Genomic DNA, 20,136 nt, shown 5'->3' with positions numbered 1-20,136 from the left:
GTATTACTCCTTCATTCCAGCACTCCCAATATCAAAGAAGAACAAGAAGGAAAAAGACAGGGAGGCCTGAGAGCCCCCCCAGCCCTCTCTTTTTTTTGGGGGGGGGGGGTTAAGGCTGGACCACACAGAGCAGTGGACGGTCCTTAGGGACCCTGGATAACACCGCTGCTCGGCAGGGCACGGCAGCTCGGGATGGATTTAGCCATCAATGTAGAAGTAAAGACACATTCGGAAGCAACCGCGTTAGCATCAGCGCTGGTGCCGTAACACATAAAGAAATCAGCCTTTTGCCACCATTAAATCAAATCTGCATGCATTTTCCCACGATGCCCGTCAGTTCACGTCTCTATTCTTCGACTGTACTGAAATGAAATGTAAATACAAAATTTTCACGAGGTAAATAAGCGTGAGGTAAATAAGCTGATGACTCATGTGATCTTCCCGGACGAGGGCGAGGGCCCTTCTATGAAGGAGATGTCGCTTGACAACCGAGCAGGAATGCAGCTCCAGCTGCAGCGCACGGCCACCTGCGCATTAATGCAGGAAGTGTGTGAGCAAAGAGGGTTATATATGCGGCATGAGCTCATGCTGATGAACAGACCCTGGATGGCTCCACCATTGTTCATTGTGAGCGCTGTGCTGCATGTCACATATCGCACGTGTGGCCGACAAGCGAGTCTGCCCGCACCCCACTGCTCGCACCTGTGATGAAGAAATGCAAAGGATGGGAAAACGGAGGAAAGAAAAACAGGGAGGGAGGTGCGAGAGTGAGCTGAAAGAGTGATCTGACATCTGAGGAACTCTGCTGGTGATTCATGCTGTTACACATGGAGCGATTCACTCCCTCTGCAGCTGTGCAGGCCACATGCGCAATATGATTTCACAACATCTCCTCTGTCCTTGGAAATTCCTCTCTTTCGTGCAGCTCTCTTCCCTGGCGTTACTGTTCTGCGCCGCTGCCCTGACAGAGAGGCAGGTGCAGGAGTTAGTCAGCTCGCTCTTCCCAAACAAGCGTCAGCTTCGCCGTGGTGTTAGTCAGCTCGAAGGCCTCAGCCAGAAGGTCCTGTCAGAGTCATGTGTTTATTAGGAATCAGCCAGAAAGAAGCCAGGACGGTTCCTGGCACTCCAGTGAGTCATCATGTCTTTCTGGTTTCAGTTCTGGATTTTGCCTTAAAGGGTTATTTCACTCAAAACATCTAAAAATAATTAAAATGCCTCTTGCGTTAAGACTGAAACTGGTTTAATTCGTGCCATGTTTCTTTTTTCCCTGATGTTTACAGTTTTTCTGCGGAGCAGCAGGGCCATCATCAGCTCTGGATGAGTCCTCAAGACTTTCATCTGCTGGTTGTTATGTTTTTTAAAAAGCAATGATGGTTGAACTATAGATATAAGGGAACACTGCAATTTTCTGAAACCCCAGCAGTCAAAGTCCCTGCACCCCTCTGTCCCCATATATTGATTATTTATCGATTAACTTTCCCTTCATATACGAATTTAGGACGCTCGGTCTTCAAAAGATTCCATCCTCTCCATATCCAGCTGTGGATGGGATCATACCCAGGATGACGTGCGTGTGCCGGAGCTATGTTTCATCACCCAGCTGCCCCCTCTCTGACCGGCTCTGCAGCCCAAAGCTGAAGCTGTTCGCAACAGATCCAAAGCATAAATATGCTTTCACATTTGGCCGCTGCGGCCGAGCCAGTTTTCTAGGTAATGCGGCTGTTCAGGATCAGCGAAGCCGCACACTTGTGAGATTCCTTCTGCATTCGCTCATTTGATGTGCGTCGCAGCAGCCTGGAACAGCATAAACCATCAAAGTTAATAAGTTTCGCATTGACACAGACTAATTTTAATTATTCAAGCTGGCTGCTAATAAGGAATGCTGGGAAACGTTACAGTTGTCTTGCTGTGAATATAGGGATGTTTGATATAGATAGATCAGTCTGCTAGAAGCGATATTTATTGTTTGATGAAGCATTTTGGGTGCTAATCCCCTCTCCACCCACCCACACAGACATATATATACTGCTTATCCCTCCTCGCGCCCAAAAGAGCCAGCAGGAGCAAGTGAAAGGCTAGAGAATAGGCCTTCGAAGGCCGAGGAATGAGAGTTTAGGAGCAAGCAAGTGTGTTGGAGAATGAGAAAATGAGAAGGAGAGACAGCATGGATTCTTTTCTTTGGGGCCTTAAAGACATGTTTCCCTCAGATGTTGGCTCTTCTTCAGATGCTAATGGTTCACTCTTATTCCCAAGATGGGCCTTAGCATAACAATGCAGTGGAAGTGAAAGAGCTAAACCTCTGCTTTCTTTAGGAAGCCAAAGCTGGGCTTTTCTTGTGGACTAATGCCCCTCTCCCTCTTTGTGTTCCCGGTGAAAGGCCTGCAGAACGCAAAAGCAAGGTGATCACAGAGTTTACTGAAAATGAGACTGAAACAACACACGGGACCAGGCTTAAGTTGTATTGGTGAAGTCACTGCGAACCTGGAGAAATGACCAAATATAGAGCACAGAACTGAATGACCCTGAGGCAGCACACTCACTCTCCAGAGATTGATGGCAGCCATCTTTCGGAAAATTATCAGTTTCTGCTTTTAAAGCTGTACTGAATTATGTCTGTAGGAATGCTGCAATCCGAATGTTTTGACTGTGCGTCCCGTGCTGACTCCAAGAGTCATCTGATCATCTGAACAGCAGGGCGAGCTCGAGGCGTTTTCTGGATGAACCGTTCTCTGACCTTGAACGAGCCCTGGGAGATACTGTTTTAACAGCCCGATAGCCTCTGATAGCGGAGGGAGAGCGCGCCTCTTCCAGTTTTATCATTAATCAAAAAGAATGGACAGAATGAGACGTAAAGGACATGCAGGAGAACACAGAGACACTGTACGTGTCACGCTGGCTGTGACACTCATACATGCGTTCATACAGTCATCTTGTTTATTCTTTCTTTGTTTTTTTTACTCACACAGTGTAACTTTCCCCATAAACTTTGCATATCGATTAAACTGTACATGGAAATAAACACCAATGCTGAAAATAGCATTGAAAAAAGCATCGGCTAAAGGGTAAATGTTGAGTTTTACAGGTAGGTCAGCGTCGTCAGTCAGACAGACGTTACCGATCCATCTGCTAACACAATCTCCCTGCAATCTGGACACGTCTCGAACTGGAAGTACGGGCTGATATCAAACATAAATATGACAACAAAAACCCCAGAAACACTTTAAAAGTTTCCAACATTTGGCAAATGTGTTGTCGGGTTATTTTAGTCTGCAGATGTGCTGGTTTAACGTATCGCATTTTCCACGGAAACGCACAGTTTGGGATCACTTTGAATCAACTCCAACAATTTATGCAGTAAATTAGTAATGAGGTCAGCCTGACAAAACTGAAAATTAAGTTAGATGTTAGAAAGGAAGAGCAGCTCTCAGCTGCTGATTGCTGTAGCTGATATGTGTTAAAGTCCTGGCAGCTCAAAGTGTGAAGTCAGAGAAATCCAAATGAGGCTTTATCTGTTGTCCAACATGTCCTGTGATGACAATGGTCCACTAAGTGTCGCCCCTTTCTGCAATTACAGGGTTTTAACCCATTAACACCTCTGATGTGGTCTCTCCCTACTTCATTGCAGCCCCCCCAACACACACACACACACACACACACACACACACACACACACACACACACACAGTCTTTATGCATATGAGTAGAACCCAGGTGCAACACAGAGGAAGTTAACACCTCCTTGACAGTGACACACTATTTACATGCAAAACACTGAGCCTAGTCAGAAAACGTGTGAACACAGGTGTGGGTCTGTGTGTGTGTGTGTGTGTGTGTGTGAGAGAGAGACCGAGACAGTGTGGCACCAGAGCCAAAAATCCCAGTGTCTTTACATTTTCAACGTTTGCCCCGACACTGTTAGCATCGCGGCTGCAAACACGCTCAGAGGGAAACTGCAGAGTCTGAAAATAACCGACGATGTCGTGTTTTCTCACGCTGAGCTGAGCTTTTCTCATCTGCAGGGATGCTGGTGGTCACACCAGTCTGGCGCCACAACATCAGGGAAAACACTCCCCGATGCCAGGCTTGTTTTTTTATAAGGGCTCAGTAAAAGACACATCTGGTTGTGCAGAGACAGCTGTCACTGCCGTCACTGAACCCTGATCTGTCTTTACCTCGCTCTCACACTCTGAAGTTCAGCTGGGCCGGCTCCCCTCCCTTCCTCCCACCCACCCCGCAGACTCCAGACTTTGTGGAGCCGAGGCTGCAAAAACTCACTTCCTGGAGCTGGGTTTTTACTTCCTTTCCTTTTTGAGGGACTTCCTGTGCTGCTTGGGAGAGACTTCCTGATGCACAGACAGCTGGGGAGATAATTCTCTCTTTCTGCCTTTGTCAGGAGTTTTTTCGATTACTCCTTTTGGGTCTCCAGAGGTCTGCTTTTCCTGTTGTACTGTTTTCCATTTACTCTGTCAATCTCTGGGTTTATTTTGATATGAAACAAAGTTGGTTTTAGATGGACCATCTCCTGGAAAAGCAGCCTTGCAAGACAGATTGTGCAGTCTAAAGACACCAGACCCAGTTCATACCTGCAGTCTATGAGACATCTGTGTCATCCAATAATTACCAATAATACCCCCCAACCCCCCCTCATCTGGGTGCATCGACAATGATGGTGAGCTCTGACTGGCACCAGTTGGTACCCAAGTAAATTCTGCTGTGGTGTGTCAGGCAGCACAGAGCCCAGGCAGCTCGCTAGGAGGCCTCAAAGGGTGAGCCAGCACAGGCCTGCGCATTTCAGATTGTATTTGAAGCCGTCAAAATCTGGGTAGACTGAAAAGCTGGTTTACACACTCTGTTTCAGGGGGAGGAGGGGAGTGCCCAGAAGCGTTCGGCCATGCTGAAGGCACACTGTGAGAGCCTCCTTTAAGAGACGTGGGCTCTTCACGGGCTGAACAGGTTGTGTGTCAGCAGACTCTAACACTCCACATCCATTGCACCCAGCAAATGGGTGTGGAGTGCTGCCCCTCCATTTGAACACTTTCTCTCAGACATTTGAGGTTCTCTGAGGGGGCTGACCTGTCAGGGGCAATAAATAGCTGGGCTGGATAAGTGGTGTTGTTTCACCTGAACATCCAGTCTGCAGTCAAACAGGCCCGTGAGACAGCAATTACAATGCGGAGGATTACATTTCCCGAGTAAACATCGACTCAGATAGTATCAAATGTTTTTATGCGGATGTGAATCCAAATCACAGCGAGGTGTCTGCAGACAGATAGCAGTGTTTTCTACAACGCTTTGGCACATTCTTCGTACAGCTAAAAAGATCTATCCATCATAACCGTGGCTCCTGCCCAAGATAAGGTCTGTGCTCAGGGCAAGTTCTGACAGGATCGTGCCTCTCTGCTGTTCCTCCAGACCCTCTGGCTCGGCCCGGCTGGCTGTTCCCTAGAGTGCTGAGTGACAGGAGAACATGACGGCCTCTCCACACGTTCCTCCGCTTCCCGAGCTACCGCTGGGCTTGGCAGCCCTCTGTTGCTCCACATGGCAGCAGGCTAAGTACACACACAGGAAGAGGTGACATCTGAAACAGCAAATGCCGCAAAAGCTTTGTTTGTTGTCTCGTTTAGACAGATGAAGGTTTGGTTTGTGCATCATGTCTCTGGGTCCCACCGGAGCCTTTGCCAGCTCCAAAACCAAAAGTCACTATAAAAATTAACAGGTTTTCATCCCCTGTAAAAGAAAATTTACTGGGTGGATTTAAATCAACCAAATAGTTCATTCACAGTGTAAGTATGGTTAATAGTATTAGTTCTGATTTCACCATTTAATTACAATGTTGCCATCTATGATATGTTTTTTTAAAAAAATACAGAATATAAATATAATTAGCTGGTTTTATCATCTAAAAGCTTTGACATGTCCTGGGAAAACACCCTCAAACGTGTGCGGTAAAATCACAACAGCACAACAGACAATTTAGCTCTTATTATAATAATAACTATTGTGATTATTTGAACATTCCAAGGCATCAACCAGCTTAGGCCTGAATGTTTTTTTTCATATAAAGGAGATGCTTTAGAAGAGCTCAGGGATGAATGTGTAATGAGCTCAAAATAACCCAAATCCCTTTTTTCTCTCTTTTTCTCCGCTCTGTGTCCTCCCTCCCTCCCTCCTCCCTGTCTTTTTCTTTCTCCTCTTTTGGGAAACATGCCTTTCCCAGCTGCACAGCCCCCACAGCGCGGGGCCAGGCCAGGAGCACAGCTGGCCAGACTTGGTGGAGCCAGTCGACAGGCGCATGGAGCGCAGCCCGCCCAGGGCCCGCTTCCTCCGCAAACATGCCCAGGTGTGGGGCCTCTGAGCTGGGCTTCTGATCTCTACACTGCTGTGTGTGTGTGTGTGTGTGTGTGTGCGTCTGAGTGTGAGAGAGAGTGAAGGGAGGGGTGATGGAATGAGGGATCAAGAAGGCAAAAAGAGGGGCAGGAGTGTGTGTGTGTGTGTGTGGGGGGGGGGGGGGTCCCTGCTGAAGCTGTGTCAACATTGTGTGCTAATGTGCACGAGTATGTGCATCTGTATCTGCATGTGTTTGTGTTTCGGGAAGTGAGGGGTCACCCCTCGGGGAGACGGTGGGCAACAACAATTACTGCAGCATTGTAGCTAAATTGTGCCTGAATTGTTCGTCCCTGCACACAAACAGCCTGTGCCAGCAGAGAAAAGCTCAGAGTGACTGGCTAATGACTGCGTGCTGGCTCATTTGAAAAATACAACCCTGCTTATTAGCATATAATGAAAAATAAACGATCACCTGCAGCTGGGCTGTTCATGCAAAGCTCACAGGGCTATTTGAAGAATGTAATTCTCTCCAAATCACTGAATACCCTCCACATAATAAGCGGCTACCTTCAGGTGACTCTAGTTTACTGCTAACTGATGTCTTCTGGTTGAGCTTTGGTGCTGATAATCTTGGATAAAAACACACACAGATTCCTCCTGATTCACTTCCCCATATCTATCACATACGCCCCCAGATGTCATAAAGCTTTAGAAACGATACCTGTTGCTGATTTCAGAAGCAACCCTGTTCTGAACTCTTATTGTTTGATTGTGTTACAACTACCGTGACCTCACACTGGCCTGGTGGACATCCAAACCAAGCATTCATTATAATTTCCAGATTCCAACACACCCCATAACAGTAACACACACATGCTAGCCTTCACGTGCACACATGGGAGATGTAATCGCCAGGGGGTCAGATCAGATATTGTGAGGGAAGACCGCCTCAGATAAGGCCTCTGAACAACTATCTACAGCGTCAGGGTGACGTCCTCTCCTCCGGCCATTTCACGTGATGACCCGGCGGCGCCCGCTGGCCGGGCCCCGCTGCTAATTAACTGGGAGAGCCCAGGAGTCCTCTAACTGACTGCCTTGTCTCCTGCAGCCCCATCACACAATTGCTCATGCATGCACGCTGCAAACACACACAGACTCCTACAGTCAGGGACCCTTTGGAGACGGTGTAGGTGGCCCTCTTGTGGTATAGGATGAGGACAGTGGAGGAGCTTATTAGCGTTCACAGGCTGGTTCCTCACAGACGAGATAGTGAACCTGAGGGTAAACATGGTCCTCTCTTAATTATTGTCATGGACTCTGAGGATATGAGAGGCACCTCGTTTAAGACGTTTTCCAGATCCACAATCAGTTGAGGCTACTGGTTGGAAATTACCGGAGACTTTGTGGGACACAGGCGGAGAGAACGTGGAGAACATGCAAACCTCCAGACAGAGAGGCTCTGAGTCGAACCCAGGACCTTTTTGCTCTGAGGGCACAATGTGAACCACCAAACCCGCAACCCACCGTCTTCAGTGCTGTCTATATATTTAGAAATCCGTGCTGGAATTTGGAAATGTAAGTTTTATACTTTCAAAGTGATTATATGAGAACATTTGAGCACAAATTTGGTAAAAACAGCATCTGCACTCAATGACAGTTTGACTCCTTTAGCTTCAGCGCTGCACACTGGAAGCTTTTCTTGCACATCTGCACCGTGTCTGTTAACCAAACACTGGCTCGAATGCACTCATCTTCATGTCATGAGCACTTGGTTGTCTAATGTAAGCTTCTGATGACAGTCCAGTTGGAGGTCTGTGCTGTTTTAGCAGTGCTCCCCTCCCACGGTGCAGAGGTTAAAGCCCAGTTAACCTCATGTGTCCGGCAGCATTCCGACGGCTGTCAGCTGTTTTTCCCTGCAGGGTTTCATGCAGTGTTTGGGCCTTGATGCTGGGACGCCTCCTGCTGAATCCCCACAACAAGAGACAACATAATCAGGGTATTTGAAAGAACACAATGCTTGTTTGACACACACACACGGACACATGTGGACACAGAAGGACGTTAAGTGAGTGCTGCTGTTGCTGCTGCTGGAATCTCTGGACGAGGAAACATGACTGTGCTTAGGGAGAATCAGCAGGGATGTGTGTATTTGAGATGTGCGGGTGTGTGATTAGGTGTGTTTGAGGGGTTTGGTGGGACAGTGGATAGTGGAGCACTCACCTGTTCACACACAGTGGACAGAAAGGGAAGCAGCTTCTTTTCACAGGGCCACAGTCACCACCAAATGTACACACACACACACACACACACACAGTTGTCCACAGTTGTCCCCACGCTCACCTGTTTGCTCAGAGGATGTCTGCAGCCCGATCAACTTAAACACAGCACCCAGGTTTCCGCGCTACCTGTTTGAACAGCTGAGGGAAGAGTTGACTTTAGCACATTGCACAATAGCTCGGGGTGGGTTTGGAAACAGACCTTTGCTCCTCCTGCGCCCTTTCTGCCGGCGTGGACCTGGATGTTCTGAACCCTGCCCACCGAAGAGTCCCTGTGTGGAAACGACTGACTCCGGCTGGATGGAGTACAATAAAAAAAAAGGGTTTTTGTTTTTCTTTTAGGACTGCGGTAGCATTGCTTACTATATTTGGGCCGGTCCAACATCTAATTATGTGTTGACTGCTGATGGGAAAGGATTACAGACACAGTCACATCCAGCAGGAATCTGTAATTGTGCGAACGTGCTCTGTGGACGTTGGAGTGGATGGGAATATGGGAAGCAGCTTGCTATTGAAGGAATGCCCTGGTGCCAGTCAGACTAGGGAGCCGAGCAGCAGACGAGCTGCGGTGGGGCTAAACGAGGAGAGGCAGCCGTGTTTATGACGACGCATTCCTCTGCGGTCTGCTTGCAGCTGTACGCGGATGCGCATTATCAGCTTTTAGAACGCACACCTCCACGTGCAGGCAAACGAAATAAGAGGCTAAATTAGACGGGGCTGGGCGGCGAGTTTTATAAGTTGGTGCTCATTCCCGTGTATGTAGTGAGGGAGTCTATTACAGACTTTACTCGACACAGTGGGCTCATCGGCGTCCGCCTGTCGCTGGCCGGTCTGTTTTGGGGGTCCAGGCGGAGGGGTTTTGTGGCTGTGGTGCTGCCTGGAGCCTGGTTTGGACCTGATTTACAGGGACATTTGCCTGGGATACTCCCAGAGCAGCTTGGTGGGGGCCAAAACAGCCACAGCGCTGCTGCCTGCACATCTGGAGTCTAGACTGAGCGGCTCTGCTGAGCGCCTCGCTCCCTCCCTCCATCCCTCTGCACATCTATCCATCCCTCTGCCTCAGCTGCTTCACCCCCCTCAATATATCCACCCGCCATCATCATCCATTTGTCTGGCTGCCAAGGTTGAATTGAAATTTAAGATCTTTTCTCACTTTTTCTTCTCTCCCACTCGCTTTCTTTCACTTTTGTCTTTCTGCTTCTTCTGTCTTCTCTTCTCGCACCAAAGGAAGACAAGTAAAAAGAGGGAGAGCGTCACAGAGCGCATGTGGAAGGCATCACAGAGGGGATTATTATTCCTCCCTTTCTGAAAGCAGGCGTTCACATGGGGACCTTTCAGTGATCTTTCAGGGAATTGGGGATCAAGCTGCTGAGCCATAGAGCGGTCATCTAAACATATTGACCCTGACATACGTGATAAACAGCAGAGCGATAAATATGACACCTCACATACCGTCTCCATCACACACACTTTGTTTGAAAGGTGCTGTGTGTGTGTGTGTGTGAAGGCCGGCACTCTTCTGAAGACCACGTGCAGACAAAGATCTTTATCCTCCCACTTCAAACCTCCAAACACAGAGACACATCTTTTATTACCACCAGTAACTATAATTTATTGCCGCTCTCCCGAACCCACACGGGAACGAGGTAAATCCTCTGATGTTGCTGCTGTCTATGTAAGGCAACACTCGTTTAGAAGGCTAATGTATAAACACAGACGCGCGTTATCTCCCATTGCACCAACGTGATGGATGCGTCAGGCGCTCTCATGTCATAAATATGTCTTACTTTAGGTGGGATGTTTAAGAACCGGTCCATATATTTTCTCCCTGTGCTCGTGCATCAGGGTTTCCTCCTGGCACATGAACACAATGGAAAGTTGTTGAGGAAAGTTCTGTCTGTGGATGCTGAGAGCTCGGCGTCAGCAGAATTTACTGCTGGAACAGGGATCCCTCTTTCTTGCCATGTAGCCCGATTTCCTCCCCTACCTCCTCTTTTTTACTGCCGTGGTCACCCTATCGGGCTCACGCCGTGTTGCGCGTTGTGGGATAAATGGCTGTGTTCAGCTCTGTGGTGTTAAACAGGTCGTAAAAGGCAGCTACGCGATACTCTTCCAACAAGGCCAGAACCTGTGAGGCTGCTCGCCTGACTGTCGCCTGCCGGCCCACCTCTGCCCGCCCCCCAAATGGAACAAATTATCCAGCTACTTGGGTAAAACAAGGTTATATTCATTTCTGAGGAGGGAAAGAAGGTAAAGACATGGAGAAAACATCTGGACCGCTGTTTGCCTTCTCTGGAAACCATTAGAAGTTTCTCTTTTGCACATCCTCTCAACACCTGTATCAGCTTTGTTTGGGGGCAGATATTAGGTGTGAGGGGAGGGCGGTTGGGTCAGTCCACGCAGCAAAAGGGTGACAGAGGTGTGCTCATCTGTTCAGAATGTACACACGTCAAAACTGGAGGGATGTTTGGTTTGCAACAAGATGAGATGGGGGGGGGCATAAGACTCCAATCCTTCGTGGTGTATTGTGAGATGTTGGGAGGATCTTACCTCACCGACAGAGGGTAAAACCCTTCAATTACAACAGAATCCAACTAAACCTTCTCATATTTTCAGCCGTGGAGGTGCAGCAGAGTGGCGCAGCGTCTGGAAGGAGGTTCTGGGAGGTTCGTGGTCTCGCCCGTGTGTCCTGGCATCCACTTCATCCGTCAGGGTGCGACAGACAGGACAGGCTCTTATGGACACTGGCCTTTATCTGATGACTGACAGTCAATAATCCTCACCTGAGTAAATCAGTTCACCAGGGTTTAAAAGCAGGACCTACCTGGAGGCGGGGCATAGCACCAAGCATAAATCATAGCAACAGTCGTCGTTATTGTGTTGGATCACACTGTCCTTCCAGTATATCCTGCACAGTTGTGTGAGATGTGTGTGTTTCACCACCCGCACTACAACAGGTGTGTGCACCAGTGGGGTGTGTCGACGCCCACAGATTGGCACTGTGTTGTGTGTGAATCAATAGACTCACTCGGGCTACAGTTCTGTCAACACAGGCCGACAGCAGAGGCTCGACCTCTGCGTATAAACCCGATTGGTGCTCGACTGTGTCGGGTAAAACGGACCATAGGTGAGAAAAAGGAGCACGTGGGGCGATGAAAGGGTGATGAAGTAATGAGATGACCCTTAAATCACACGATTTCATCATCAGTGTTGTGCGAGAACAAATATTTCACACTTACTCAGACTGTAGGTTATGATATATGGTTTGTATACGTGTCATGTTGAGAATTATTATCTGGAAAGAGGAGTGGGAGTGACGTGAAAGGGAAAGGTTAAAGTCGGCGGTCACACCCTGCCAGGGAGAACCCGACCAGAACTGACTGTGACAGCTGACAGAAGACGTTATTATGGCGCTCAGTCCAGTGGATCGTATCCGACGGAGATCATGGTTTCCAGTGTGCGTGCGTGTGTATGTGTGTCTGCTCAACGTGCTCATACTACTGTTGTAAACTGTTCCAGCGTGTTAACCAGGGTTGTAACAAACTGAGTTAAAGGGTTTTTTTACGGCCGTGTTGTGACATTCTTAGCAGCATCTGCAGGTGGTGCTTAACCTTACACTCAACTTTCTCCGCTAGCTTTCACCAGTCTCTTCTAACTTTGGGTTTGATTCACTTTAAAGGGCTGCATCTACTTTTTCTTTTCTTTATGTGCCCTCCTCCACAACTCCAGAGAGAAAACTTTAGGCCAAAGCAAAAAGAACCAGACAGGCAGCTATCACCTACTGCTAATTAGCTTAGCATAACTAGTTGTAGTGAACTGCTAATGCTGGCCTGGTTTCTTTAGCATCAGACAAATGCATCAGTCTCCTTGTATTGACTTTCCCACATGTCAATATGACCGTGTTGTATTGTTTCAGGATCAAATGATTCGATGTCAACAGGCCAAAGCGCAAAATCCGTTAACTTGATGTGTAATGATGCAACAAAGAAGTTTATTGGGTCTGTTTTTAATAGAAAATAACTCTACTTCTACGGAATCAGGAGTCAGGAGTCATTTCCACGTGAGCCTAAGTGGATTATCCATCTGGCAATTTTATCTTAACCAATCCTTAATCCTAATTAGGTTGGTAGCCTGTCACAGGACAACATGAGGGCAAATTCTGAGTGTCCAATGAACCCTCCCAAAACTGGGACTGGACCAGAAACAACCAGAGAAATGACAAAAACTGGCATCTGCCTGTATTTATATGTCTCACACAGTTTCTTGTTGCCGTTGCTGGCCTCACCTTGCTTAGAGTTGCTTTTTTTGTGCCTGTAATAACAGTTCTGCTGGTGATGACAGCAGCTATTCTCACAGACACACAGTATATAAACAGATTATGGGCGCTAATCCCTGAACACAACCTGTTGTTTCACCTGCAAATGACGGCTGTATCATCCATCACCTCCAGAGAAACAAGCAAACAGTGTTGCTTTTTAAAGATAGAGGTATCTCAGTTCAGCACGAGGATGCATGTGTGTAAGAGGCCCGTCTTCCAGGAGCTCGGTGCCTCTGGGAAATAATGAAAAACAAACACAGAGTCTCGATGTTGACTCAGGAAGAATGATCCACAGTTTATTACTGCACTCCTCTCTCTACTGCTCTCCCAGGATGAGTTTATGTAATCAGAGGAGAATACTCCCCTGAACGAACACACACACACACACACACACAGGGTTCATGGATCTTTTAAACCTAATAAACTCAAACATGATGTCATTTAATGTCGGTTTTAATCAGGATATTGACAAGGAAGAGTTGATTTGGTTTTAGTAGATTAAACTGCGTGTGGCTGACATTAAAAGCAAACATTTATAATGATCTTTGCCTGTAAAGTCATTCTCTCTCCTCGCCTGAAAATAACTGTACAAAATTAGATAATTAGTGGTCCGGTGGCGCCCCCTGGTGTTTAAATGTGGAAAAGGAAAAATACAATGTTGACGTTTTAACGCCTCACAAAGAAATTCTCGTCAGGTTAACCAAGGTAAGATGCTGGAGTTCAATATATAGATTACATATATACGTACATAAAATAAGTGTGCATGTATGAAATGTAATAAACGTGCACGAAACGGGTACCTTTACTGGGCTCCCTCTTTATTTCTTACAAATTCTGATCGTGTTACAGGACAAAAATCGATGAAGCCAAACAAGCTAAACTTCTGTTTGATTATTATTATTTTCCTGGATAATAATAATGATACAACAGAAGTCTAATTATTATAGTTTTCCAGGACAAAAGTTAAATGAAAATATTTGATAATTTCTCGTAATTTTTTTTAATGCCATGCTATTTCAGAGACATCCAGAAGGGGGCGCTGCAAAACAAGGCAAGACGGCAGACAGGGTGCTAAAGCAGGTGCGTAAATTAGACACTTTTATTTAGTCTTTAATTATCTTAGTTGGAATTAATTTTTAAAAAAATGCTGACGTGCCGAAATAATGTGCAGGACCGCGCAGGAAAGGGATGAGAAAAATAAAACCAGAGATTTAAAAGTCCACTAAAACGAAGTCGCTTTAGTCGCTGCAGCCGCTCGACTGACCGCCTGTGGGTCTGTGGATTTGATATTAATAGGTTGTGCGTGATGTTTGGCTATTCAATACTCTGAATTATAGATGAAACGTCTTGGAAAACAAAACAAAACGACAGCGAGAGAGAGAGAAACATGGACTATTAGCGAAGGCAGAGATACTGGAGATTAATCTGTCTCGTACCCTGACTCTGGTACTGGGGTCACTGGAATGGCCAGTTGCTGGGTGTATTTGGGGCACCATCGCCTGTGAGGTCACCAACTGCTTTTATTAGCTGTGACAAATGTTGCAGCCACGTTTCCGATGTAGACACCTAAAGCTGCTACAGATGCGTCTGGTGCAGGCAGGAACGCCCGGATTGGTTCTGATTTTCACATTTCAGTTAAACGGTGCGTCGAAGCTGCCGCTAACTTCCAGTCCAAGAAGAGGAAAACATCAAAAATAACACACAAGTGTTCCTCTGCAGTGAATTTGCTCTGAGAATTCATTTTGTCGCCGTCGATTAACTCTTTATTATGACCTCACCTCTCTGAACATAAGGTTCCTTCTCCTCTCTCCCCAGTCCCCCCTTGAATCCCTCCATCTGTGCTCCTTGCTGGCTGACTCCATCTCTCCTCTGAGTGGGTTCCAGCCCCAACCAGGTTTGAAGCGTTCCTGTTTTTAATGAGCCGATTGTTCTTGTTCTGTTCCCCTCGGGGAGCGTGGCGTCGCTAACAACATTCTGCTCACCACTGCTTTAAAGCACGTTCACTGGGAGGGATCTGGGCCGGCGGAACACCGGTGTCTCGGAGCATGTATACAAAATGGAAAAAATGCGTTAATGGCTCCCGCTCTGTGGAAGCGACGACGTATTCGTCTCCCGACAAATTAAATCTTGCTTATTCAAAAGCAATTTGCGGCTCCTGGGGGGGTGAGAATCAAAACACAGACCTTCCCCTGCTGGGATCCTGTGAGTGATGCCTCCACTTTCGCACCACGCGGCCCCGTTTGAGACGTCCAATATCAAAGTTAGCAACCAGCCAAAGTGTTCAATCAGCACGTCTTCCTCCCTGGAAGGCAGTGAGAAGGTAGGAAGTTTATTCCAGGGTGTGTGTCTCTGTTGTCTCAGTGTGTGCGTGCTATTGATACAGCTGGCATTCAGCAGCCTGATTAATTGCCACGGCATTTGGCTGTTCTGGGTAAATGCCATCACCCATGCTGCGTGCTCGGGTAATGGATGTCTGCCCACGGCAGGTCCGGCATCGACCCTTCCTTTCTTCGCCCCCCCTCTTTTCTCGCTTCTCCCCCTTTTCTGTCTGCTGAAAGGGCTTGTTTGCGCATTCTCAGCAGGAGCAGACGCACGACTGCGGACGTCCTCGCTCTTGACAGCTCCGCCCGGGGCTGAGCCCCAAAGGTCGAGTAAGGTCGCGGCCTCTTCCTTCTTCTATTTAATCTACTGTAAATGTGCTGAGAGCGGAGGTCTTCAAATTTCTCAGCCTTCAGACCTAATTTCGGTTTGTCTCTGTAGCTCCGAAGAGGGAAAAAGAGAGAAAAAAACCCCTCGGAAGAATCAGCTCACATCCTGCAGTGAATTAGTTTGCTCTATCTTAATAAGGGTTGCCATGTCAGAGAACAGTTCAGAGCTCCGTGCAGACAGAAATTGGAGCAGAGCATTAGCTCCCCAACTACAAAAATACCTCCAGCGTGCCGCCGTAATTCGGAAACATTACAACGCAATTATTGTTATGCACAATTTAGCCTCGTCGCATCCCAATGAAAGGGCGGGCAGAGCAGAAATAAGGTGCTTTTTTTCTTATTTGGAAAACTCATTTACAGAATCTAATTGGCTGCAGCAAAAAAAAAAAAAAAAAAGCCTGTTTCTGGGCGGAAGCCTGGAACGGAGCTGTGCAAATGCACCCGGGATCGTTGGTGATGATTTGGCAGGATTTCATGGGTGGTGCAGGTCCGACAGAAGGGTGACTGAGCCACACCTGGGGGGCGCAGGAGGGAGGCAACGGGCCTGATAAATGATTGTGTTGTGGATTTTCTCTCATTTGACTTTGACAGCTCGTTAAAGGCGCCTGTCGCCGGCTGGACGAGAGCGTTCCTCCTCCTTCCTCCTTCCACGTAACTGCTTTAATTTCTGTTTGTTTTTTAATATCCGGGGCCAAATAACACTTTACACACTTCATCACTTTGCTCCGTGTGGGTGCGGGCGAGATGCAATTTCGTCCTCCCACTCGTCTGCTTACGGAGCTGTTTTGGGCAGCTACTGAGGGATGGAGCGACGACGGAGATACGGGATCGATCATCTCTGGAAGGCTGCTGTGACTTCAGTATAGTGGCGACAGTGGGGCCTCTATTTAAAGGTATAGAAAAAACCCTCTGATGTATAATTCACGCCTCTGTCTCCTGTGACAGCTGAGATGGGGGGGGGGGGCATTAAAGGGCCCCAGAGACCTGAGTGGAGGCAGGTGAGTGGCCATGAGATGGTCCTTTCAGCAGCTTTTTAATGGTAAAATCACACCAACGCTGCATTCTGCTCCATTATAAATACTGTGATCGTCCCATTTATGGGGGGGGGCGGGGGTTCGACGCTCGGCGTAACTCCGCGCGACGTTTTCATGCCATTACAACCGTGTTTGCGCTGGAACACTGGGGTGCCTCGTTAGACAAACCCACACGCTTCCCTGCTCAGTGCGTGAGGCAGACGCGCTGAACGCTGCACTTTAGGAATTTCAATAACACGACATCAGAAGGGTTTTAGTTAATTAGCTGGAGATGCAGAGTTGGCTTCGGCTGGTTTGGGGAGGGGCTCTTTGATCTTTCCATCGCACGGTTCGTGGCTGTTGCCCAACTTCTGCGGTGCCTTACCAGGAGGGAGTGTGCGTGTGCGCACGCACGTTTTCCCTGCTTCTGTTCTCCTGAGGGAGAAACTTTAGAAAGTTTAGGTGAAGTTAGCGGGATTTGGTGGGAGTTACTGGCTCTAGGGGCTGAGCGGAGGTCGGGGTCATGTCGGCGGCGGCTGCACGGACACAACTTTTATCACCGTGCAACTTTTAGAGTTTGAACCTAAACCCTCCAACCTGAGGCAACGCATGCAAATAGAAGCAAAAAGGTTCTCGACCCTCAAAATGCGCAGATCCATATTGTTATATAGCCCGATGGCTCACAGTCTCTGGTTCTGATATATTATTTGAATTGGAAGTGTATAAAAAAAGTGCAAAGTTGTTAGACACCAACCGCTGAGTCTGAGAATCTGAATTTATTAGCGCCGATGTCGACGTGGTTCGTGTGTTGGCGCTGTTCTATATGGCTGCATAAATCAGGAGCATCGCTGAGGTCTTTTGTCATTTGTGCGGCGACACTACGACAGGATTTCCACTGGAGATGGTGAAATTGGATTATTCTCACCTCAGTACGTCACTTCTGCTTTCTCACCTTCTGGGGAATCTGGATCTGCTTCAGAGGCGTCGGGTCGAATCCCATCAAACAGTGTTTTTGTCATGAAATATAAAAAAAAACAACTTTTTAAGGGTTCAGCCTATGACAGCGTTGGGTTATTTTTAATGTTCTGGATGTTGAAGGTGTCAGAAGTTAAATTCTATCGTCTCATTGAGAGTTTTGGACCTTTAAATAAATATATTTTTATAGTGATTCCAACATTGCTGCTTGTTTAAAGGCAGCCGTGAGTTCAGAGACCTGGGACAGCATCTAAATGAAAGACAATCAGGATTATTTGAGCTCAGAATTTGAATCTCTCAATATTTTTCTTAAGTTGAAGAAAATTGGTATTTGTTCAATGAAACAAGTGATTGAATATTCCACCTTGAGTGATAGAAATTCGTATTCGGTCTTAATCCAGGCTCACACCTAGAACCTTTACAGCGCGGCTCAGAGGCCAACGTGCACGCCCGAGGCTGAACTCGTGCGCTTCAGCTGCAGCGGTGGCATAATTCAGATTCCTCATAATTCTGCATATCAGTGCAGTTTTCCACCGTGTGATGAGTCAGGTTATTTTTCTACGCCTCTGGTTGCCTGCAGAAGATCCTCCCTGATGCTCCTACACCTCCCGTTAATGGCTGATTATCAGACAACATGGACGCTGACGCTGGGATTCAGGCAGGTGGACGTCTGGATAGTACCTGATTTGCATACGGTAGCGCAGGACAGCCTTTGTTTGTGTTTGTCCTTGTCACTTCAGATGTCTCTGCAGGAGAACAGCCTCTCATGGGACGGTGTCTCCTGTCTGGGAGATCCTCAGTCTCCCTCCAATTAAGGAGGAAACGCTGTTTCCACTGATGTGTTTACCATTTAATATCCCACTGAAGCGTCGATGAGTCTGTGAAGGTCTATGACCAACAGTGGGAAACTTTTCTCAAGCCTGAAACCTTAATTGCATCAGTCTGGGTTTATGGGACGCTCGTGAATGTATAATAAAAAATCACCTCCGGATGTGGAAAATAAGCCGCTCATAACTGGCTTATTAAGTATTTATGGATTCAGTGGGATCCTGCAGGACGATAAATGATGAAACACACGAGATGGTAAATGCGGTGTGACAGGATGACGTGTGTCCAATGATCTCAGATCTTTTCTGACGGGCCCACATGTTCTTGTTCTGGCAGGGAAACGCTGCATTTTTACCCTCGACATCCTGCAGCAGACCTAGTTTGGTGTTGACTTCAATATTTGGTGCGTATTTATCAGCGATGATCACAGTCTGAAACCCTCGTTCCGGGGCTGGAGCCTCTAATTTTCACGTGCAGTCCTCGGGCGTTCTTTACCACACGCAGGAGTCGTGTTTACAGAAGCCAGTTTGTTGGTTAAATGCTGTCTATGCTTCCCTGAAGCTACACACTCAGGGGTGAAACAGCCTTTATCTGCACCGCACTGCGATAAAGCTGTTTCACTTGACTCATTTTCCGTCCCGTCAGTCTTGTTTCCGTCAGTTATCCCGCTGTCGACTCCCATGGATGCTCTCATGGATGCTGGGAGGAACATTTTTCTTGGGATATTCTGAACATATTTGAAGGTAAACAGAGCCAATGCACGCGTACGCCTACACACCGGGGAGGAGTGGATGAAGTGCACGTTGGGAGGGCGCGCGCATGTGTGCGGAGAGATGGTGGAGGATCCATCCTTGAACCAAACCAAGAGAATAATAGGAGCTGTACTCTCAGAGATAGAGGTGAGGGCGGAGGAGGAGGGTCTGCCTCATTTGCACTGCAGTCTTCCTCTCCTCACACAGGTGACAGGATATTTTTATCAGCACCCCCCCCCCCCCCACCCCCCCACCCCCCCCACCCCCCCACCCCCCACCCCTGACACACAGTAGAAAAAGAACAAATTCATTTGTAAAAGCGCAGCCAAGGACAAGATCTCAGCAGGCTAGAACATGACTGCCTTTGAGAGGAGGAATAGTTCATTTTTATTTATGCATCCCTTTCGCCAATATTAACACACTCACACACACACACACACACACATACACACACTCACAGCAAAAATGCAAAGATGTGTTCCCCCACAGACCTTTTTAATCTGGCTGTTACTGCTCTGTGTGGCTGATATGGGAGTTTAACTGCTGCTTTGATGGAGGATGCATCTGTTGATCTGAACCCAATTAGGTCAGCGGGATGACACAGCCAGAGCGCGCGTGAGAGCGAGTGAAAGAGTGAGCAGGAGCATCAATAAACCATGTTCTAAAGCGGTGTCACCGGGCTGCCGTCAGCGTGTGGAAAAAAAAAACCGCGGCCATCTCGGGGGCATTGTCTGTAATCTGGCGTGTTAGAGCAACGAGATGGCTCCCTTACGTAAGCCGTCCCAGAGTCTCAGACATCATCTGATATGCACACGGCGGAGATACAAATAATGTTTGAGCAGTAGGTTTTGTTTTAAGGTGATTAGGAACGATGTTGGAATGGGCTAATCCTTTCTTACAAAGAGCTTAAGGTTCCAATTTGCGTGAATGACAATGTGC

This window comes from Takifugu flavidus, chromosome 4 (assembly GCF_003711565.1).
Source record: "Takifugu flavidus isolate HTHZ2018 chromosome 4, ASM371156v2, whole genome shotgun sequence".
Lineage (NCBI taxonomy): Eukaryota > Metazoa > Chordata > Actinopteri > Tetraodontiformes > Tetraodontidae > Takifugu > Takifugu flavidus.
The sequence above is the reverse complement of the archived record's forward strand: the minus strand, read 5'-3'. Positions refer to the sequence as shown.